Below are 24,012 nucleotides of genomic sequence, written 5' to 3' on the forward strand. Positions count from 1 at the left end.
CTGGCACTGTGTAACGGGTCCTTTCATCAGCCTCCTCCCTCCACCTCCCTCGGCAGGGTCCAGGCAGCCCTTCCTGCTTGTCTCCACTTCGGGGAACTACCTTCCCCACTATGGGGACTCAGCCTGCCTGGGTTCAGAGCCCAGGGCTTCTTCAATCAGTGCCTCTTGGCACCCCCTCGCCCCACCCCAGTCCAGGTCCACCTGCACCCACCCACTGGCCAGCCGGTCCTGGCCATGGCAGCCCCCTGGGCATCCTGCCCTCCAAGGGAGTTGACACCCTGGCAGTGGCCCACATGGCGAGGACGGAGGGCAAGGAGCTGGGAGGGGGAGGGCAGAAGGAGACTGCCAAGCCCCCAGCAGTCCCGAGCAGAGATGGGACCCAGGGTGCCTTCCATGAGCGCCTGCCACTGGCCCTGGAGGGGCCCCGGAGCTGCTGCCGGCGCTTCCCATGGTCACAAAACAGGAGGGAGAGTCTATGCCCAGCCCGCCTGGTCCTCCCAGGCAGCCCCCTGACCTCGCCAGCCTGCAGCCCCTCCCAGCTGGGGAGACGGGAGCCTCTAGGTGCATCACTGGCAGGTGGACAGGAAGGCAGGCCTAGCTGAAGGGGCCCACACGGGGTGCTCGCCGGCATGTAGGGAAGGGGAGGTGGGGGCTAATCCACTTGTGAGACTCCCACCTGCCTCTGAAGCTGCTCCCAGGCTTCACACCTCTGTCCCAGAAGCCTGGAAAGGGGACCCGCCCTGGGGAGCGCGCAGGCCGCCTGCTTGGCACTCCCTGGCCTTGCTGAAACGGGAGCTGAGGCCACCCTTCATTCCTCTGGAGAAGGTGGGTTAGGGCTGGGCTTAGCCTCACAGCTGCTTGGAAAGTTGAGTGGCAGAAACCCACCTGCCCTCCTTCACCTCAGGTTCCTCCTCCTGGGCGGGAGGGGGGAGGGCAGTGAGAGCACAGGTGGTCTCCTTCCCACAGGGAGCCTGACTGCCCACCTAGGGTGCCGTCCTCCAGGCCTGCTGTGAGGGCTCACCCCGCCACCTGCCCTCCGGCTGAGCCTGGGAAGGGGCTCCTCCAGTCTAGCCTTGGGCACCCCTCCTGCTGGGTCGCCAGCCCACCTCAATGTCTGCCTTGTCAAGGCTGCTGGAGGTGAAAGAGTTAAACAGTGTGTGGTGCTTCCTCCCCAGACTCCTCCTCCTAGATGTATATTTAGCAGGCAGGGCAAGGGCAGAGAGAGGATGCCAGGATTGCCTGGCACCACAGACTGGTTTGCCACACCACTCCTCAGAGGGCAGAGGCTGCAGGGCCGTGGATGGGGCAGGGAGGGTGCAGGGCAGAGGCTCTAGTGGAGGGAAGGGGGCAGGGATGTGTGAGTGGCTTTAAGTGGAAGTCTGTGGTCTCACAAAGGACTTTGAGGCTCCTGGGGAGGGCACTACCCCTCTTCTGTGGAAGAAGGACCTAGTGACGCCGTCTCCCGGAGATGTGGAGGGACTGCAGAAGAGGGCTGGGGTGAAGGGCAATGGGCAGGGCTCGCCGGAAGACCTCCTCTGCCACCTGCTGACATGGCCACCCTGGAGCCCCAGTGTCTAGCCGGAGGGCGTGGGAGCTGAGTGTCTGCTGCAGGCTGTCCCTTCCGGTCCTGGTGCCCACCCAGCTGGTGGGAGGTGGCAGGAGGTGAGACGGCTGGCGAGCCTGGACCTGGGAGCTGCGTCTCCACTTGGGGCAGCAGACATCGCCATCAGACATCCCCTGGAGGGTGCTAGGGCAGAAGGGTTTTCCTAAGTTCTCCATAGCTAGTGCCTCCAAGGGCCCTGCCCCTCCAGGAGAGCGATGTTGAGTTAGTGCGTGCTAGGGGGGCTGAAGGCTGAGTATTCTGACTTTACAAAGGTAGAAATCTGAGAACAAACGTGATACAGATCCAGTTCTGCCAAGTCTCCAGACCTCTGGGGCATTCAGTTCATAGGGATGATGTCTTATTTGCTTGTGAGTTTGTTTTTTATGAGAATATCTGCACCCTGCCCCGGGACTCATAGATAATTCTGCAAATCTTGACCTCTCTGCCCTGGGGATTGTCACCAAGGGCCAGGACAACAAGCTTGACCCCAGCTGCTTGACCTTTCCCAGGGTCCCTCCCTTCTTCCCCAGGTGAATGCACAGCTCAGTCATGTCCATGAGAGCCTGTCACTTGTCCTAGAACTTGGTTCCCTGAGGCATGGATTCCCACCGAGGCCTGAGGTACTGGCCCCTCCAGGGGGGGACTCCCCCAGCCAGCGAGAGGGGGGAGCTCTCAGTTTGCCAGAGTGAGTGGCACTCCCAGAAAATATCCTGGGCCACCGAGACATACCAGTCATTACTGGTTTTAGTCTGTTTTGATTCCCCTAACCAGGGGGCACCACCCTTCTAGAACTTGCTGTGTCATGAACACTTGTAGGATCTACTAAGCCAAACCCCTTCCCCAGAGTGCCTCTCTACTACAAGGACACTCTCTGACCTGATATTATTTCTGGGGGAAGACTTACAAAGTAGGGAGCTGAACACATGGTAAGCTGCTCTGCAATTTGAGCAGACGACACAATGGGCACAGTGGGAGCCGGTGGAATGGACCCTGGGCTGGCCCCGGTGACACCTGGATCGCAGGCCCTTCTTCAACACCAAACACAGTGTGTGACCCTAGGAAAGTCACTTCTAACCCCAGGGTCTCAGTCATCTTGTCTGTAAAATGTGGAGGTGGGACGAGATGGGACTTGGGGTCATGTCCATTGCCAGACCCCTTAGTCCTTGCTGAGCCACCTAACCCTTAGTTCAGAGGAGAAGAGGTGGTCTGAACAGAAGGGATGGCTCGGGTGGGTGCAGAGAGCCACCCACCACTGCAGTCTCTGGCAGCCTGGCCACCCCGAACTCACCTCTTCTTTCTTGCTCACTTTGCCACAGCTGACATGCTAGTGCCAAGGGTACTGGAGCCTATCTTTACAGGGCTCAGGCAGCCGCATGTGAGGAGCACAGGCCTGCAGGAGGCTGCTCCAAACAGCCCTCATGAGAGCCCAGGTCAGCGCCCTGGAGCAGGTCCAGAGGGAGGCCAAAGGCTTGGGCTGCCTCCCCTCTCTGATGGCCTCCTGCGGTCCCAGCTGTGAGCCTTCCTCCCTCGAATCTTCCCACCTTACATTTCTAGAGTTCTGGCTCTCAACCTACTGCCACATTCCCTAACTCGTGACCCCCATATGGCAATAAACAAAGGCCACCCAAATGAGAGCAAGCGAAGGCTGTTGACTCAGATCTTGCTACATAGGGAGTCAGCCACCATCACCTACATGTGACAATGACTCGGGGAGACAGGAAATCTTACAGTGGAACAGAGGGAAGGCCTCGGATGTGCCCGAACGGTGGCAGGAGGAAGCTGGATGGGGGCCAGCCAGAAGGGCGGAATCCTACAGGCTTCATTACACGTATATTTGGTTTTCTGCGGTTGGTCCTAAGCTGGAAGCCAGGACCAGAATTAGGGAAGCTGTGGGTCATTCATCAAGGCTTGGCCATTTGGGGGCTGATTATTACAGGGGTTATTGCTTGGCTTCCTGGACCAGTTGTTAAGAGACAGTGGTCTGACTGCTTCCAAGTCTGGCTTCCGTACAGCCAGCAGGCCAGCTTCCGGGGCCAGTTCCTGAACGTCTGGGATTGGTTTTCTGAGCTGGTTGCTGCCGACTGTGAGTCAGACTTCTATTTTTACAGGTGTTCTGGCCATTGTCCCCCTGCAGACTCCGTCTCACTGACAACCTGTGAACATCATCCCAGTTTGTCCAGCAAGCACACGAGCGATCAGGCGGGTCAGCTGCCCCAGCTCGGTCAGAGCCAGTGCGGCTCAGAACTTGGACAGGAATCCACTGGTTTTGTGCATGAAACTTGTCTTTTCAGGTTCCTGCCCCCTGGCCTCCAGCTCCTATATCACTACTTGGAGCCTGCTCCTGTGGGGACCCAGGGAAGGCTGCCCCAAGATGGGTCACTGTGACATGTAGATTATTTGGAGCTGAAAACCATCGAGGCCCCAAAGACTCAGGAAGATGCTTTGACCTCTGCCCCACCCTACACCTCCCAACACACACACAGCTGCCTAAAAATAATTTAGTTGGAGGAACTACTCCAGCCGAGCTGCCACCATAGACAGCTACATTATGATGTAAACTAAGGGAGGTAGACGGGGAGGAATGAGGTTAAGTCTGTTAAAATTTCTCTCTGGGCTCCATTGCTTCTGTATGGTCCATCAGTATTTTGTTTAGCAAACATTTCTTTTCATATTCCGGAGAGTTACACCCCTTCTTGCTTGTCTCAGGCCCCTACCCGCTTCTCCTCGGTTCAGGATGACGCACAGACCTCATTCTCCCTGACTGTCCTGGGAACCCCCATCTATGGCTTCCCCCTATGTAGATAATTAAACTTTGGCTTTTTATCCTGGTAATCTGTGTCCTGTCAGTTTGATTCTTAGACCAGCTAAGGAGAACCTCAAAGGGTGGAGGAAAGTTCTTCCTCCCCAACACTCCAATAAATATTAAATGAATGGGTACGATTTTTATGATGTCGGTGAGGGAACCAGGTAAAACTGCAAAAAGAAAGCTGGGGATGGGGGTTCCTGGCTGATGAGGCCCCTGTAGTCAGAACTGCAAGTTCTTGGCTCTCTGTTCTCTGGCATCACTCAAGCTTCTCCTTGCTCCTGGACTGGAAGCTGAAACTTCAGGCTGAGACTTGTGGGTAGGGGTTGTTTGGGTTGGGAGGGAGCTGGCCTCTGGGCAAGAGCTGTCTGCCCGCGGGCCTGTCCAGCCTCTGTCCACCCCACTGTTATAATCCCCGTACTAGGGATTCTGGTCTGGCCTCACTGAGTAACAGAGAAGGGCACTTCCTCCCAGAAACTGGGCTGGGAGTATTGCCAGGTTAGGGACACAGGGGCCTCAGGCACTGCGGAATAGGGTGGCCCAGTGATCTCTGTCCCTGTCCTCAGGAGTCACCCTGACTTTATTACGTTACACAGTAAAAGGGATTTTCAGTGCAGGAAGAGCTACACTGTAGAGGAGGGGTGGGGCCTGGGAGGTCATGTGACCTGGCTGACAGCGTGTGTCCTGTGCAGGCCCCAGGGCCCTGGGCTTCCAAAAGCATTTTCTACATCTAAAGGGAGCCGCTGGGCTGAGTAATCTAACCCTACCTATTGTGATCTGGATTCTTTTGAGCCCAAGAGAAGCCAGTTTTAAACCCGGCTCCCCTAGGTTATGCTGGTAGGGTGGGTGTAGGTGGCACCTTGTTTCTGACCACAGAAAGAAGCCAAAGAAATCATTTGTGCCCTAAGCGCTGTGTGGGTGGGTCTGTGCTTCCTGCAGGGCTTGGCCGCACACCTTCTGGCCTCAGGTCCTCTCTGACCTCAGGGAGGAAGGGTCACACCTATGTAGGAAAGATTTCAGGTGAGCAACAGGTGTGGCTGTTGATTTTCCCAAGGGCTTGGTTCAAACCCTTCCCAGGCCAGAGAGGAGGGTGCGGTCACCATGCAGACTGCTGAATCTCAGCGCCTGGGGACCTTCCAGTCAACCAGCTCAGGTCATCAAGTTTGTGCACTGGGCGTCTGAGCCTGGCAGGGGGGTAACAGCTACGGCCCCTCTGACTGTCGTGCTGGCTGCAGGAGGGTGGGGTGTGCCCTTCATGCAGCCTTCAGACGTTCTCGTGACTCCATAGCCACACTTCTGCCTCCTCCCTCCCCTCTTCTTCAGAAAGATGTGCAGCAGAGGGCTTGGTCCCTGAGAAGCAAAAGAAAGAGAAAGAATAGTGTGGACTGGGCAGAAGGAGAGAGGGAAAGAAAAGTGGAAGTTTGAGGGTACAAAGTGGATGGAGTCCCAGGAGAATGGGGAGCCCCAGAGGGGTTAAGAGGAGAGGAGAAAATGCAAACAGAAACAGGCCTTGGAAGACAAAACTCTCCTTTGGCAGGGCTGCGTGGGGCCAAATCAGATGTGGCGAAGATTCAGCCTTAATCACAGTCTCTATTGTAGATTGTTGGTGCTTAACATCGGTCACAGGCCTGTCACCTCTCCAGGTTTCCTGAAGCGGGACCCTGGCCTCTCTAGACTCATCCCGGAGTCCTCTTTCCCGATACTGTCACTGCACACAGCCCTCCAGTGGCTTCCCATGGCCCAAGATGCCCTCCTGCCTCATCACCACAGCCAGCCCTTTGCGTCTTCACTCCCAGTCTCTCCGCCCCATCTCTCCCTACACCCCCCCCACCCAGCCACGCTCTCTGGTTTATCACGGGAGTCCCAGCACCTACTCAGTGCCTGGCAAATAGGCACTATTACCCATGCCCTTGACGGATGCACACTGGGTATGTGAATGATAACAATCTGGCTGATGGGATACTTGCCTTTCAGCTTTGAGATTCTGAGTAGGGCAGACATCACATCCATGCGCACCAGTCAGCACCCTTGCTGTGCTGATCCTGTCCAACCGGCTGTGTGAGTGGCGTCTGGGCCCCGTGGAGAGGGCTGCCCAGGCCCTTGTTTCCTGCAGGGCCCCCCACCCTGCCTGTTGCTGCCTACCGTGGGCTCCAGGGGAAAGGCAGGCTTCAAGGCTTGGCAGAGGGCCTCACGTGGGGTTCTGAATTAAGCTGTTTGATTACTGAGAGAGGGGCCTCCTCCGAGTCCTCTGTTCCCTGAAACTTGCCGACCAGAGGGGAGACCACGGTGGACTCTCACATAAGCTGAGACGCTGGCTTCTGGGCCGATGGCGAAAGGAATGCACAAAGGGTCCTTCTGCTCCGCGGGGCCCCAGGGAGAGGCCTGCAGCTAAGAAAACATTTTTAGTGGTTTTTGCTGCCAGCTCCTACATTCCTGAGTAGCTTAGGGGAGCAGGCCCCCGGTTGGGGGAGAGGAGGCTCCCCCCTGGCCTTGCTTCATAGAACAGGCAGTGAAAGGAGCTAGGAACTTTTTTCAGAAAGGCTGGGAGCATGTTAAGGGCAGACCCTCAGGGCAGCTGGGAGCCAACCCACAGGGCAGAGGCAGGGATGAGGGGATGAGGCTGCGAGGTCAGGCTGAGACCCGTTTCAGGAGGCTGGGTGGACCTCCTCCTCTTCCCCCTGCCCTCCCAGAGGCAGGCTGTCTGTGGGAGACAAATCAGGAGCTGCCTTCCAGGCTAGGCACCATCTGGGTGGCCAGGAGGTGGGCCAGGGAACTTCCAAGGCCTGAAGTCACTGTGCCTGGACCTGCCCTGCCCTGAGTGGGCTGGGAGAGAGGGGCGAGGCCAGAGGGTACGGAGGCAGGAGAACTCAGAGCAGAGCGCGAAGGAACAGGGTGTTGGGAGGCAAGTCGGGCCGTTAGCAGGAGAGCTCCCTGGTAGCAGGGGCCAGCTTTATTTCTCTTGGGTGCGGTGTTCTGTGCAGTGTTGAGTTTCTCCTTAGGGAGGTCCAGTCTCCACAGGCTCTGAGAGAAAGGATCTTGCAGGGGGTGGGGAGTTGGGTGCACTTCCTCACCATTCCTAGCTCTCCCTTGTATTTGGTAAGAACTGGAGCCAGGCCTGTCAGTCACCCCTCCACAGTGGGCTGGAACCAAGTGGGGCAGCCCTTTGGTCAGAAGACAAAGTCTCTTTAGTTCCAAAGGATGCCACTCTGAGTCCCAGATGCAAAGCCTCAGGCCCTGTGGAAGGCAGAATTCTAAGGTACCCCCACCATCTCCATCTCTGGGTATTGCTCTGGTGATTATATTACATTATATAGCAGAAGGGGTTGGCAGTGGAATTAAGGCTACTAATTGGTTGATCTTCAAATAGGGCAGTTATCTGGGTGGGTCTGACCTAATCTCATGAACCCCTTAAAAGCAGAGTTTCTCTGGTGGCAGCAGGGAAGTCAGATTCCAAACACAAGGAGGATGCACTGTCACTGGTTTTGAAGATGGGCAGCTGCATGGAAAGGACTGGAAAGTAGCCTCTGGGGACGGACAAAGACCTCCAGCTACCAGCTAGCAAGAAAATAGAGACCTCAGTCCATAAATCTCAGGGAACTGGTTCTGCTGACGTCCTTAATGAACTTGGGAACCAATACTACCCCAGGGCCTCCAATAAAAGCTCACTCTATCCAACACCTTGATATTGGCCTTGAGTCCCCAAGCAGAGACCCAGTTGAGCCCACTCCAGACTTCTGAGGTGTGAGAAGCAAACTCACAAACTGTGAGCTAACAAACAGGGGTCAAAGCCTCTAAGGTTTTGGTGATTCATTACTCAGCGATAGAGAATGAATAGAGGTCTTGCACGGTGAGGGCTCCAGGTTTGGCATGTTGACCCCAGGTTAGAAGGAAAAGGCAGCATTCAGATTTCACCCGAAACCTTGGGGTTGCGCCCTCATCTGCATTCTGAGGCACTGTACCCCTGCCCTCACACTCAGGCATTCAAATCTTAGAGGCCCCAGCTCCAATCCCTGGGCTGGGAACTTTGGACACAAATTATTTATAGATTGACCAATCACAGGTGAATAGCATAGCCTCAGACCTAATTATCCAGGTTTCTTATAAGTTTGTTTCTATTCTAATTTTCCCCTCTATTTCTGCCCAGTTCAGATGCTATGGGATCTTCCAGTCCTTTGGCAAAATCCCTTCTAGCAAGGTATCTAAGCAGAGCTCCCTAGTTTAAGACCCAGACTATTCTACTACATAGTCCATTGGAACTTAAAATGAATTGCTCTCTCTCTTGGTCCCATGACCGAACTGTCTTGATTTCATCCGGTGGCAAAGATGGTTGGCTGTCCACCAAAATCCTTGCAGTCCTTCATAGTACAGACTGGTTCATGAGAGGCAGAAACTACACTTCCCAGATGCCTTGCAATAGATGTCATGTGACTGGTTCCCACGAATAGAATGTGAGCAGCAGCAATGTGTGCTACTTCTGAGCAGGTGCACCATCCCTTCCTCTTCTGCCCGCTGGATATAGGTGACAATGAGACCCTGGGGAATGGAGGAGCCCTGAGATGGAAAGTTCCCGGTCCCTGAATCACCATGTGGAAGAAAGTCACTGGCCGATCAAGAACCCTTTCCTTGGTGTGCTTTATGGATAAGAAATAAATTTCTAAGGTATTTGAACCACTGTGCATTTGGGGCATCTATCTGTTACTGCTTTTTGCCTACCCTGGACAACACACCTCCCTCTACTTGGCTCTTAACCTGAATCAAGTTGCACAAGGTGCTGACTAAACTCCTGGGCTGAAAGCCTCCAAAAATCCCTCTGTTTCACTTTCCTCGGCTGGCTCCCATCCCTGTCTTGGTTCACACTGTCTGCTTGCTCCTAGGCCTGGCTGACTCAGCTGGCCTGGGCCACGATCCATCTGCTGTCAGTGAGGGCCTGGCTCATAGAAAAATGCACATTTATTCCCCCAAAACATAGGGTTCTTTTTTTCAGCAAAGGTGGTGCAGCAATATATTTGGAGAAGCAAGTTGCCTTTCAGCCTATGGCCCCTGTTTACCTTGGGAGGCAGCCGGGGAACACAGGCCTTCAGCCCCTACTCTAAGCGGTTGGGAAGGAGGTGGAGCACGGGGTGGTGGAGAGGGGGAGGAAACCAGAAGGAGGTGACAATTCCCTCTGAAAGCAATTAAGAGTTTCTCGGTGGCCTCAGGGACAACCTCAACTTTTATACTTTTCCCCCAGGGAGGCTGAAGCATGGGGGAGGGGAGCATCTCAGGCTGTGGTTCTTGAAAACTCTGCTTTGTGATGTGGCATTGAGAAGACTCTGGAAGCCCATGTAGGACAGCAGCCCGGCTGCCCGGGATGCCTACACCAGCATCCCCAGCAGTCTGTATTCCTGGCTGGTGTGAAGAGCGACAGCAGGGGGCCTGTAGTGGGGCACAAGCTACCAGGGAGCCCCTCCCACGGTACATTGCTGAAGAGCAGCTCTGGACGGCCAGCCCCAGCAGAGAGGACAGGCTGGACTGTGGACAGTGGTGCAGCCTAGAACAGGCCCCAGGCTCTGCCGTACTTCACAGATGCCACAGCCCAGCTCCCCCGTGGTGTCAGATGCCCTGGAGGTTGTAAAATTACACAGCAAGCCCGTGCTTCAGATGACTCTGCTTCAGCAATTTCCAGTGCAAATTTGCTTTTTGTTTCAGTCTGGAAATAACAGCAGCAGACTCCGGGAGTCTAGCCACCGACTCCTCCTGGCATCTTCTGTCTATGAGCAAAACACAGCCAGATGCACAGGGTGGCACTGAGGTTAGACAGCAGCATCCTGAGCTGGCCCACAGATGCTATCCAAGAGCCCACTCAGGAGTCAGTGAGTCACTGTGTCTCTCCATCCCTCTCACTGGACGGAATCTTCCATCTGCAGCCAAGGGGGAGTCTTGACTTCCAACTCCAGGCAGCCCTTAGCACTAACCCTGAAGTGACAATGAGCTGCACAGCTAGGGGTAGGCATATTTCATGCAAGATGCATTTAGCGATTTCCAGTGAAAACTTCTTCTCAGCTTCCCAATCCCTTCCCTGTGGCTTACCACCCTCCCTGCCCAAAGTCCTGCCCAATGACTTGAATTCTCGCTCCTCTACACGCCACCCGGTTCCTCTCATTCTGGTACTTATAGCTTAGGACTTTGCTTATTAGTTCCTTCCAGATGTCCCCTCTCCGAGCCTAGCTGAATCCTTTCCATGCCTAGTTTGCAGATATGTCTGACCTGATTCCTACCTGCACGCCTCCATCTCTCCCAGGGGGACCAGGGAGCCCGGGATTTGACAGGTACAGATCACCAGGGCACACGTGTGCTGGGCACCCACAGGAAATACCAAGACCAAGGTCTTCCCAGGACTGGCAGCTCAGATGGCTCCCGGGGCAGAAATAACCTGAGCCTGCTGCCCTTTCCTTCTTGAGAGTGACTCAGCAAGAAGCTGGAAGAGAAACACAAATCTAGTCCTGGATCTTGCAGAGGGGGTAGCAGGCAAAACCATGGAGGGGAACAGGCCAGCCACAGGGCTGGGAGCTGAAAAGAGGCTCAACCTCACTGAGAATAAGAGAAGCCAAATGAAAGTGACACTCAGGCCCCATTTTCCACTGAGCATATTGGCAAAGATCAGAGGTTTGACAGCCCATTGAGTTGGCAGCATGGGGAAAGTCACTCTCATGCTTCACCCATTCAACCTCCATGGAGGGCAATTTGGCAAAATCTACCAAATGCACAAATTCTGTGACCCAGCAACTCCACGTCTAGAAATGTAACAGCCAGCCATGCATGCACATTTGTGACATGACCTAGATGGCATTGTTTGTAAGAATGGCAAGGGATTGGAGGTACCCTCCATAGGGGACTGATTGATCCCACACTTACGATATGCCCAGGTGATGAAATACAGCGGCTTCAGAACGAAGAATTAGAACCACTGATGTGTGGATATGGAAACATTGTAAGGAGGACAGACAAAAACGAAGCAGAGCAAGAGCAGAACAGGCTGTGGGGTGGATTGGTTTCAATTCTCAATGAATGAATCAACAGGCATGCTACCATCTGGATAAAAAAAGGGTGAAAGAAAAACAGAACATATGCTTGTCTGGTTGTGTGTGCTAAAGAACATCTCTGGATGGATCCCCAAGAAACAGCTTTCATCGGTTATATGGAAGCAAGCATTTCATTACTTTCTTTTTGGTAACTAAGTTATTGAACTGTGTGAATATATTACCTATTGGAAAAGAAAATGCAATTTAAGATATGTGGGCCCCACCTCTGTAACAGAATGGAATGACCCCAGAACTTGAGGGCTCCACAAATTCCAGGACAGGATAAGGTGCAGAAGGGAGAGATCATTCCGTCTTACATTCACAGCCTGTGTGACATTTACAAAGCACTTCATTTGTGCCGCCATTCAATCCTCTGGACAGTTCCTTTCTTTCAGATGAAGAAATGGAGGCTCAGAGAAGTGAAGTGATTTCTCAGAAGTCACACAGCAAGTGGTTGAGCCAGGACTTGCATCAGGTTTTCTGACTCCCCGTCACAGGCCTTTTTCTACCTCGCCCTGTGGCCAGAGTCCTGGGGCCTGGGGTCACTGCTGTCCCCATTTCTACTTGGAACATGACTCAGCTGCAGTTCTTACTGGTCAGGCACAGCTGTGAGGTCAGAGGACGGTGTCAAGTTGTAGGTCAGCTGCATCCTGCCTGGGGGACCTGGGAGAAGGTGCTCACTAGGCCCACTCTTGGTTATGTCATCGGTAAGGCAGGAACAATAACGCTACCTAGCCACTTAGAGCATTATTGTGAGGGAGGATTAGATGAGCTAAGCACCAAGAAAACAGCGGCCGAGAAGTACAAACAGGCCAGGCTTCCAGGAGCCCAGAGTTCCCTCTGGTAGTGCCCCGCTGGGGGACGCCTACTTAGGAATCTTGCACAAATCAGAGAGCTTCCCTCCCTCCCACAGGAGTTCTGCCCTGGCGACCTGTGGGGCCTCCCTGCTGACACTCTTTACCCCTTCCCTTCTCTCACTGCCCCTTCTCATCCCTCCTGATCCTGCTCTGCCTCTGGGCAGCCTGGACAGAACACACCTGGGTTCCACGTAGAGACCAGGGCAGCCACGGGCACAGAACCAGAAGGTCGTGGCCCCTGCCCCTTCTCACTGCTGCCCCCCACTCCACTTAAATACCCCAAGACTGGGTTTTTTGGAGATTACAATCAACCAGAGAAAGGCAAATACGAGGGGAAAGGCAACTAAACGACAGTTTTTCCTCTTTCTCCACTAAATAGCCTTGAACATTAAGCTTTAGCTAGATATCCTCTTTTTTTTTTAATAAGCAGATAAAGTTTATTTCTCCCTCTACAGTGGTCTGGAGGTGAGAGGTCTTGTCTGTCAGGGTAGCTCTGCTCCCCGGGGAACCAGGTACAGCCCGTCTTGGCACACTGCTTCTCACAGGGGTCCTCATCTGCGGGGTTGAAGCCGGTTTATGGCCAGGCTACCTCTGTGCCTTTATGCAAATCTTAGTTTGACAGTCTAAAGTGCCTTTTTGCAAATGTTAAGGAGAGTCCTTCAGGCAAGTGCATGTCTCTGTCAAATGGAAGGTAGCTTTGCACAGAAAAACAGGGTACCCCCTCTAGACAGAGAAATTAGGAAAAGATACACTATTACAGATGCACAGCTCCCTGGGAGCGCGGCCAGGGAACGTGTATTTTATGTAAGGAGAAAGGTGTCCTTTCCTCTGGGTGGACAGAACCCACAGCTTGGTGGGTGGAGCGAGAATTCACCACAGTGCCTGGATTCCAGCATTTCTGGAGGCCAGCAAGTCCAAGTCCGAGAGCAAGGTGCCAGCATGGTCAAGTTCTAGTTCACACCTTCCTCCCGGTTCACAGCAGGTGCCTTCTGGCTGTGTCCTCACAGGGTATTAGGGGGTATCATCCTTTAAAGAAAGAAACTATTGACAAGAAGAAGCCCCTTCCTTCTTAATTCAGTCTCCCCTTCCTTGTTCTTAATTTATTTTTTAAATTAACATATAGTAAAACAGACTTATCTTTTTGGGATTTCTGGCATTGGTGTAACCGCCACTGTGACCAGGACACGGGACAGTTCCACTGTCTCCAAACCCTGCTCCAAGCTTCCCCTTTGGGGAGCCACACCCTTTCCCCACCCCTGGCCCCTGCCCTGCAACCATGGACGGGGCCACTGGCACTGTCATTTGTCTCTTTGAGAATGTCATAGAAATGGAATTATACAATACGTAACCATTAGGTTTGTTTCACTCGGTATCATGCCTTTGAGATTCTTCTCAGGTGTTGCGTGTATCAGTAGTCATTCCACTGTATGGGCGTACCGTCGTTCATTGATTCAATCCTTTCTTGAAGGACGTTTGGGTTGTTTCTGGTGACTATGAACAGAGCTGCTATACACATTTGTGCACAGGCTTTTGTGTGAATAGAAGTTTCCATTTCTCTGGGGTACTGGTTCTCAACTGGAGGCAATTTTGCCCCCCAATCCCCACCCCCCGGGACCATTTGGCAATTTCTGGAGACATTTTTGATTGTCACTAGAGGGAAGGAGGGCTACAAGCATCGAGTGGGTAGAGGTCAGGGATGGTGCTAACCATCTTAGAATGCATAGGACAGGCCCATAATAAAGAATGATCTGGCCCCAAATGTCAATAGAGCTGTGGTTGGAAAATCCTGCCCTAGGGTAAATAGATAGATGTAAGATTTTGGGGGTCATATGGTACCTGTATGTTCAACCTCATAAGAAATTGCCAGACTGTTTTTTCAGAGTGACTTGACCATTTTGAATTCCCCCAAACAATTTATGAGTTCTGGGTGCTTCACATCTTTTCCAGTGCTTGATGTCAGTCTTTTAAATTTTAGCCATTGTAACAGGTGTAAAGAGGTATCTCATTATGCTTTTAATTTGTGTTTCCTTAGTGGCTAATAATGTGGAACATCTTTGCATGTGCTTATTTGCCATCTGTATATCCTCTTTGGTGAAGTGTCTGGTTAAACTTTTTGCCCCATTTTTTAATTGGACTTTTTGTATCCTTAATGTTGAATTTTAAGAGTTCTTTATATATTGTGGATATGTTTTATTGTCAAATATGTGATTTGTATCTTCTCCAAAGTATACCTTGTCTTTCCATTCTTTTAATAGTATCTTTCACAGAGCAAAAGTTTTTAGTATTTATAAATCCAATTTGTCTTTTTTTTTTAATGTATTCTACTTTTGGTGTCATGTCTAAGAACTCTTTCCCTAACTCCAGATCATGAAGATATTTTCTTCTAAAAGTTTTAGTTTTAGTTTTTTATTTTTTTGCATATGGATGTCCAATTATTCCAGCACCATGTGTTGAAAAGACCATCTTCTATTATCTGACTTTTGCCTCTTTGTCAAAACTCAGTTGGGCCTATTTCCTGGGTTCTCTGCTCAGTCCTATTGACCACTGATGTCTACCCATTGCCATACCATGTCTTGATTACTGAGCTTTATAAGAAGTCTTAAAGTTGGGTAGCATGACTTTAGGTCTTACCATTTCATTCTTCTTTGTCAAAATTATTTTGGCTACTCCAATTCCTTTGCCTTTCCATATAAATTTTAGAAACGTCCTGTCTGTATACAACCTTTACTTGTTTTGTACAAGTCTGGAGTGTTTTCCAACACCACCGGGAAATTCTCCAGCTCTCAGAGGACACCAACTGGGTATCCTCCAAATTTAACTCAGTTCTGACACTATCAACCTGAAGACAGCAGGTTAAGCATTCAGTCCCACAAGACTGCCCCCATCCCTGCCACTTCAGACACCAACCGCGAGCCCAAGGTGCTACGTGTGCTTCTGACTATAGGGCTATAAATCAAACGTTCTCATGACCCACTCCTCGGATTCAATTAATTGGCTAAAGCAGATTACAGAACTCAGGGAAACAGGTTATTTAACTAGAATACTGGTTTATTATAAAGGATATGAAAGATCAGCCAGGTGGAAAGGTATGAAGTCCAATAGGGTCCCAAACTCAGTAGATTCTGTCCCTGCATATCAAGGCACCAACCTAGAAGTACATCAAATCCTGTTGTTCAAGAGTTTTCATAAAGCTTATCTCCAGGGCCGCCCCAATGAATGGATGGGGCTGAAGGTGCCCACCTTCTATTCAGTTGGTCCTCTTGGTGACCAGTCCTACCCAGAAATTATGTGCGTTCCCCATCCTAAACCGTCTCATTAGCATCAACTCAGGTGTAATCCAAAGGGCTCATTATGAATAGCAAGAGGCACTCCTATACTTAGGAAATTAGAAGCATTTTAGGAGCTCAGTGCCAGGACAGAGGACAAAGGACAAACACATTTCGTATCATCCCCAACATATAGGCTTACAACACCCCAGCCTGCTTTCTTCTAGGCAGGACTCTGACATTCAGATCAGATTTTGAGTATGTTCTAAGGATGGGAGAAGTGCTGATTTTATAGAAAACTCAAAAACAGCCATTCACCTGCTTCCTGGGAGAACAGATTGTATTTCACCTGAGGAATGTGAAGAATGCAAATTTGCTTTCTTTTACTTGCTATGGAGTTGGGAAGTGTTGATAAAAAGATTCACAGACTCATGAAGCCCTCCAGAAGCTCACGAGCCAAGCTGTATTCACTCTTTGACAGGCAAATGGTCACAATACTTCTAAGCCTGCAAGATCATTCTTACCCACTTGAAACATGGTTTTCGTCAGGTCAAATAACTTGCCGGGAACTGTGCACAGAATGTCTTCTAGAGGTGGAGTGGGACTTCACGTTGTCTAGTTCCGTGGTCGCTGAGTCTGAATACACCGCCCTCCAATTCTGCGGTTTCTAGAACAGACGAGGCTGAGAAACACCAGAACTAAGAGCAGAGTAGAGCTGAGAGTGGGCTCCGCTGGTCCGGCCAGCACCCGGGGTGGGGGCACCCTCTCCCCATGGCCTTCCGCCTGGGACTGGAGACCTCGCTGACCTTCTGCTTACAGGTTCTCGATTCTTGCTGCCGGATCTGGGCCCGCGTTGCTCTCCCGTAAGCGGGCAGTTCTGCTCTCTGCCCTGTACCTCTCAGGGAATTGTAAGACTCGAATGATCAAGCGCAGAAAACGCCCAGAAAGCTACAGCCCAAACTGGCTTCTCTGGGGCATGGAATGGGGTAAGTGGAGATGGGGGTCATGGGGACCCCTTTCAACTTCAAACTCTAATCTGGATTCAAAATTTTTAACAAGTATGAGTTTCTTTTGTGATTTAAGAATAAAAGTGTAAATGTTTGCAGTAACGACATTAACATAACAATGTGCTTTGCTGCCTTCAAAAAGTTTCCAGCCCTGCTAAGCTATACTAGCTACTTTTCTACCTCCCAGTGTGTGGGTCCCAGGGCCCAGCAGGGGACGTGCAGTCTGAGGGTGCTGTGAGATCAGCAGGGTGGGGACCCGGGTTCCGGGGGAGGTGGGAGAAAGAGAAGGTGTGGCTCCATGTAGGCCATGAGTAGGGCTCCTGCCTCCTCCCTCCGAAGCCCCAGGTATGGGACATATGTTTCTCCCTGGCTGTCTGGCCAGATCAGGCTGCAGGCAGGAGCCGCAGGACCAGAGGGAGGGACACTGCAGAACAGAGTGGAGTCAGCACAGAGCACATTAAAAAAATCAATCACTGAGGCAGCAGCCCACCAAGTAAGGGGGCTGGGCGCTGAGGCCATCCTCCCAAGGAGCCAGCTTGCCACTGGGGATTCTGGGCCTCCTGATGGCTCAGCAGGCACCGAGGCCAGCCTGGGCCAATTGTGTTCAGCGCCCAAGGGCACAGCCGCGGGCTGGCACACCTTCACTGGGCAGCGAGGAGGAATGGGCCGTGAGCATTTGTGCTTGTTTATTTGCCGTTGGAAGCTCCTCGCACACGGGTGTGGGTGCTGATTTCCTCTGTGTGGCTGGAGTCTGCCCAGGACAAGGCCTCCCCTATTCCCAGCCCCTCCCGGGCCTGGGAAAGCAGCAGGGGGCACAGTCCACGGAGAAGCCAGGTTACCCCATGAGCAACAAGAGGAACCATATAAGGAGACTGCTGTTGTTCCTAATAAGGGAAGAACCCAGTGATTGTCACTCTGCCAGTGACAGGAGGGCAGGTCCCCAGGACATCTCCTTGGAGCGGGGAGGGAGGCAGGGATGGCAGGTGGCCCAGGCCCCTCCAGCTAACCGTATAAATCAGGTTGCTTTCACAGCTAAGTTCAAGTTACAGTGCCTCTCAGACCCTCCAGCACTCACTTCCTGTCCCCAGCTCCCCATGTCCCTCTCCATCTTCCCCTGCCCCTGGGGGGTGGATCTTCCTCCTGTGCTGGACAGAAGCTCTGTCCTGTCTTTCTGCTTGGTTCTCTGCTGCGGGCTGCAGCTGCTCAGTGGCCAATGATAGACTCAGGGCAGGGTTGAAAAACACCAGACCCCAACCCGCTCTCATCCTGAACAAGTCTAAGGAATCCTGTCTAACAGACTGTCTCTTGCTCAAAACAGAAATCCTTTCCCTCTTCCATCAGTCCAGTAGAAATCATTTCATGCAGACAGCAGCCTGAGGCCCTCCTCCCTAATTCAGGCACCTGCAGTTCTCCCTAAAGGGCCAGATAGAAAGGCTTTGACTTCATGGCCGCATCTCCACAACTACTCAACTCCGTCATTGTAGCAGGAAAGCAGACCGATACCATGTCAACATACGGGCGTGGCTGTGTTCCAATAGAACTTTATCTATTAAAACAGGCATTAGGCTGGATTTGGAGTGATGTGCTGACCCCTGCTCTAAGTCACCAGACCCCTGCTAGGGCAGGTCTGAGCAGCCTTTGGGACCAGCCATCCTCTAAACTCCGGACCTGCAGTTCCCTGGGAATGCCTATCCCAGGATTCCCCCAGAGCCTGGCTGGCTCCAACTGCAAAGACGAAGAGAGTTTGTATGGGGGGAAGAGGAGCAGTTTGCTGAGCTGACTTTGAACCCACTTCACCTTTGCCCAATTTAATTAAGCTTGAACAGAGACCTTTCCAGTGAACACATTTGTGGCTCCATAAATCACCAAGGTCAGCCACTTACAGAGGTGAACCAGGAATGATCCATCTCTGGTGGTGAGTCTAGAGAACAGGCTGGAAGCCTGGGGAGGGGCCCTGGGTCCCCCATCAGGGCCCAGGAGCAGAGATATTTTCTTATTCACATTGCCTTGGCCTTAGGATTAGGCTGCAGTGAGAAAATGGGGTCCAAGTCTCAGAGCTGCTGTCACTTACAACTGAATGACCTTGGGCAAGCTACTTAATCTCTCTAAGCTTTAGTTTCCTTGTTTTATAAAATGGAGATAAAAATAGTACTTGGTTCCTGGAGACCTGAGGTTTTAGCTCAGATAACCCAGCAAAGCATTTAACACAGCACCTAACACACATGGGCAGGGACAGGCCTGTGAGCTTTCTGGCCAGGCGCCTTCCATGGGTCAGATCCATGCTGGGAACTGCAAGGGTAAATCCTATTTAATAACTGCAACAATCCCCTTGAGGTGGCTCTCATTATCCCATGTTACAGGTGAGGAAACCGAGGCTCAGGGAAGCGGTAACTCACCCCAGGACTCACAGGGTTAGCTATAGAAAAGGGAGCTGTGAAAGCAAATGGAAAGCAGAAATGGGTGGGAGTGGGCCAGGAAGCTTGGGAACCTCTGCAGACAGCCGGGCAGAGAGGCGGCCCCCTTGAAACAGCCCCATTTTCACTTTCCAGAGAGGAAGAGAGCAGGTGAAAGAGCTCAGTGGGGGCCTGTCCCCCGTACACCTGCCAGTCTTTCCTGGAAAAGCTGATTCCTGGGGAGTTGTTGGGTAGACGTCCCATGCCCTCCTTGTACTCGGTTAAATTGGGTCTCTCAAAAATGTTTGTCCACTCAGAACCTCAGAATGTGACCTTACTTGGAAACAGGGTCTTTACAGATATAATTAAGGTCAGGATTGAAATCATACTAGATAAAGATGGGGCCTAAGTCAAATGAGCATGACCCTGTAAGGACCAAAGAAGGACAAGAGCCATGTGAAGGTGGGGGCAGAGACTGGAGCAATGAGCCTGCAAGCCCAGGATGGCCAGGAGCCCCCAGAAGCTGGCAGAGAGGCACAGAAAGGGTCCCCCTCAGGGCCCAGAAGGACCCAACCCTCCCAGCACCTTCATTTTGGACTTCTGGCCTCCAAAAAACTGTGAGAGTTCATTTCTGTTCTTTGAAGCCACCCAGTTTGTGGTAATTTGTTATGGCGGCCACAGGAAACTCATCCACCACATGTGGACTTCTAACGGTGGTCCCCAGTGTCCCCGGTGTCCCTGGTGCCTGGCACACTCTGAGGGCCCAAGGACCCCAATATGATGAGAGAATGGGCAGGGAAAGAATGCAGGAAGGGAAACCAGCCAGTGGGCAAGGGGGAGTCTGGAAAGCTAGGCTGCAATGCAAGTGTAAGGGAAGCCAGGAACAGGGGCGGAGTCCGGCAGTAAGGAGCAGAGGTGAGGCTGGCCAAGCAAGGCTCCGTCTCCCCTACACCTGCGCAGTGGAAATAAACGCGGCTGGTGACGAGTTCTTTACTAAAGAGAAAGCCAGTTCAAAGAAGGACTGTTTGGTGGCTTCCCTCTCCCACTTAAGCTGCCTTCCCTACCCCCATGTCAGGGCTGGGTCCGCACAGCTCTCCAGCAGACAAGTAGAAACCAGTCCTGGGAAGCCATCACTGCTTGGTCAGAGCTGGGTCAAGATGTGGGAGTGAGGCCAGGCTGGGTGGAGAGGCTCTGACCCTGGGGCCCCAGGGCCTTGACCTGCCCACGTTTCGGTTGCCCAGGGCAAGACAGCAGCACCTGGTGATGGGAGGGTGGGGTGGGGTGCTGAGGCTGCCCAGGGGCCTTTCTGTTGAGGGGTTTCCTCCTGTCCCCACACTCCAGCCGAAGCCACGCCCGCATGTTGTCATAGGAAGAGCCCTTCTAAGCTGGGCCGCTCAGGAGCCCGAGGAGTGGCGGCCGCCCCCTGTTTGGGTGGTAGCTCACCTCCAAACACAGCAGTGGCCATCCCTGCACGGACACACCACCACCGCACAGAGTGAGTCCCTTCCCCGACCCTTGTGTCCAGGCTGCCCTGTGGCCACTTTGACCAACAAAATTCAGCAGAAGAGACGCTACGCTGGGCCAGATCCTCACCAGCCCTCGAGAGGACTGGTCGTTTCCACCTGCTCTTGGAGTCCTGAGCTGCCACTGACGAAGCCAGGGCCACACCGCTGGAGAGAGGCCGCGTGGAGGAGCCCTGGGCTGCCATCTCGGGCAGCCGGGCCTTCGGTGACCAGAGCCCAGCTGCTCTCTGACTGCTCCAACAGAGAGACGGCGCCCCATCACCAAGGAAGAGCCGGCCAGTTGAGCCCCGCCAACCCACACAACCACTAGACATAAGAACAGTTATTTGTTTTAAGCCACTAAATTTCAAGGTAGCCTGTTGAGAGGAATATTGGGAAAGATTCATTCCCTATCCCTTCCCCAGGTTCTTCACTGGCTACTTTGGGGCAGCAAGGACCCTAGGCTCCAGAGTCCACAGCCCCTCACTGACGATTTGATCCAATGTCCTGCCTGGTAACTGGCTGTGGTTATGGCAAAGTTGTTGGGTGGCGCTGCTCCTTCTGGGGTTGGTGGGAAACCTCTTAACTAAAATCAATAAATGTTTGCAAAGCAGCTGGGCCATTCACGGCACTCCGAGAAACTAAAAGCGACATACGATGCCTTTTATTTGAAAAGCATTAAATAGCTCAGCAAGCACTCTCATATACTGAGCCGCGTGTCACCCGTGACAGCCATGACGCAGCGGGGCAAGCCTCATTTCCTTTGTTACAGAGCAGGAAGTCACCCAAGACCACACAAATAGGAGCGGTGGGGCCAGGGCTGGAAGCCAGGTCACCTGGCGCCCCGTCCACGGGCCTCCTTCACACTGCATCCCTGTTGTCCCCAACTCCTCCCAGATAGCAGTTTAAAGCTCAGTCAGGCCCATTTCCCCAGGAACAGAGAACTGGGGAAGAGAACCTGACTGCACATGGTAAGTATGTGTTGTAGTGATGGGCCTAGAAGACACCCTCCTGGGCTGGGTGTGGCTCTAGTCTTACTTATAATAACTTGGCAGTTACTGACTTTGCTGAGCCTTCATCTCTGCACCTGTAAAGGGAGACGTACTAACCGCACAGAGATGTTAGGGGAGGGCCAGGCTTTTGGGACCGTCTTGAACAATAGAGTGCAGTGGACTTGACCCTCCATGATTCTGGAAGTTAGATCTCAAAATGCAAGCTCTCTGCCTTGCTTTCCACGAAGCAGTCCGACCTCCAGGGCTGCCATGCTGACAGGAAGCCTGGGCCCGCCCACCAGGGAGGCCACATGGAGGGGCCCTGAGGCCACAGGAAGAGTCAGCCCCCAGCTGCCTCAGCTCCTTGCTGGTTCAGCACCATCCTCTGCCCAGCTGCATTTGTGGAAGACAGACAGGGAGCTGCCAGAAACACCCGACCCCGCCCTTCCCAAATATCTAACCCAAAGAAACCAGGAGAGATAAGAAAATGGTGTTCGCTGTTTGAAGTCACTCACTTTTGGGGTTATGTGTTGCCTAGCAATAGACAGCTGGAACAGAGTTGGGGGGTTAGTGGGTTGAATGATGTCTCTCCTTTGCCCCCTAAAATCAGTATGTTAACCTAGAACTTCAGGATTGGAATGAGGGTCTTTGCAGATATCATTATGGTAAGGAACTTGAGATGAGATCATCCGGGATTGGGGTGGCCTTATATCTAATTATAAGTGTCCTTATAAGATACGGAAGACACAAAGACACAGAGAAAACGCCCTCTGAAGTCAGAGCTTGGAAAGATGTGGCCACAAGCCAAGGATCGCCTGGTGCCACCAGAAGCTATAAAAGCCAAGGAAGGCTTCTCTGCTTACCGCCTGCAGAGGGAGTGGGACCCTGCTGACATGGTGATTTTGGACTGCTAGCTTCCTGAACTGTGAGAGTAAATTTCTGTCATTTTAAGCCACCGAGTTTGTGGTAGTTTGTTTTGGCAGCCCTAGGGGACTAGAGGCAGTTCAGGACCCACTGCTGTCATGACAGCAGCTGTGTTCTATGACTCCTACATCAGATGCAGAAATGACACACAGAAGTGCTCCCAGGGGAGCAAGAGACAGAAGTCCTGTGATCAGGACTCCTTTGCCACAGCTAGAGCAAGGCCCAGAGCAGACAGAAGGGTCAGGGTAAGAAGCAGAGAGGAGGGTCTTGCCATGGGGCATGCTGTCTACCTGTTGCAGTTCCATGCAAAAAGTCCACATAAAACAAAACTAAGCAAATGTAGGAACAACCCATTGAGGGTGTCCGTTTCTTGACCCTAGAGTTCAGATTATCTCTTTGCAATCTTCACAATTCAACTTTTTGGCAGAGTGTGGCCCCAAAATCCTTCCCTGAAAATCTCGTGTGGATTTAGGATTAAATCACCATCCATCTGGAGTTGGCATGACCAGAGAAGCACAGACATCTGCAGGGGCAACAGGGCTGGATGAAGGGGCTGCAGGCTGACAGCTGCTGTTTGTGCCGTCTACATTGACCTGCAATGGTCTCAGCCTGGCCCCAGAGATGCCTCGCCTGCCTCTCCACCCTTCACAGCCATTCAGACATCACGTCTAAGGGTTCTGACTCCACCTTAGAAAAGGCCTTGCATCTGATTTCTCTTCTCCACCCTCAGCGCCATGAGCTCCCTGTCCTCTCTCATCTGCACGCCAACACTGGGTCCCAGGAGTCTTTCCTTCGGGGCCTGGGTGGAGGCCTCTGTGGCCTTGCCCCACCCTCATTGCCAGCCTCCAGCCCCCTCGCCCTCCACGGTCCCTTTCAGAAGCCACACCGCGTTGGTACTTTCTGAACCTATTAAGACCCAGGCTTCTTTCCTGTCATCCCTCTGCTTACAGCCCCTGTCCTCCCACCTCTGAATTCCTATGCATGGTTCCTGGCCCGGCCTAAGCCTCACCTCTTGGCCCCTTCTCGCCTGGACTCTCCCACCCGCCTTTCCTGGCTAGCTTGGAGTCCCTCCGCCCCCAGAGATTTCGTTGTTCCCTTGGCACCTGTGTGCTTCTCATGAAACTGCTACCAACACGTATCTCAATGGCTGGCTGACGTTAGTTTCGCTGATTAGATTATGAGTGTTCTGGGCAGGGACTGTGACTCAGTTTCCTTTGTACTCCATGCCTGGCACTTTGGGAGTATCTGTGGAAACGAGCCTGACAAATTAGGAAGCCACAGTAGGAAGAGGAGAAGGAACTTGCTGGAGGTCACCCAGCTAACTGGAGGCAGAGCTGGGATGGGAAACCACTTTCCAACTGGTATTTTTCTGGCACACCTCACTGAGTGCCTGGGGTGGCTGAGGAGTTAGTGAGCGCCAGGAACAAGGGGCTGAGTGGTATTTCTTGGAGAGGTGCCAGGACGCTGCCAAAAAACAACTTTTAGAGAAACAGTGGCTTAGGAAACAGGGAGAGCAACATGGGCCATGGAGATGTTTAGGGCAGCCAGGTGAGAAAGTTCTGGAGCAGAATCTGCCTCGGGGGAATGGAGTGTTCAAGGAAGAA

At 52.6% G+C, this 24,012-nt stretch overlaps 1 long non-coding RNA gene across 1 annotated transcript in view; it reads right to left on the reverse strand.

Moving 5' to 3' along the window:
• Positions 1-4,226: 4,226 nt before the first annotated feature.
• Positions 4,227-24,012, reverse strand: part of LOC130683606 (uncharacterized) — a 32,272-nt gene continuing 12,486 nt past the window's right edge. Inside the window, exon 2 of the long non-coding RNA XR_008997438.1 lies at positions 4,227-5,756. This is a non-coding gene — a long non-coding RNA (uncharacterized LOC130683606). The remainder of the gene's footprint in view (positions 5,757-24,012) is intronic.

This window comes from Manis pentadactyla, chromosome 4 (genome assembly GCF_030020395.1).
Source record: "Manis pentadactyla isolate mManPen7 chromosome 4, mManPen7.hap1, whole genome shotgun sequence".
Lineage (NCBI taxonomy): Eukaryota > Metazoa > Chordata > Mammalia > Pholidota > Manidae > Manis > Manis pentadactyla.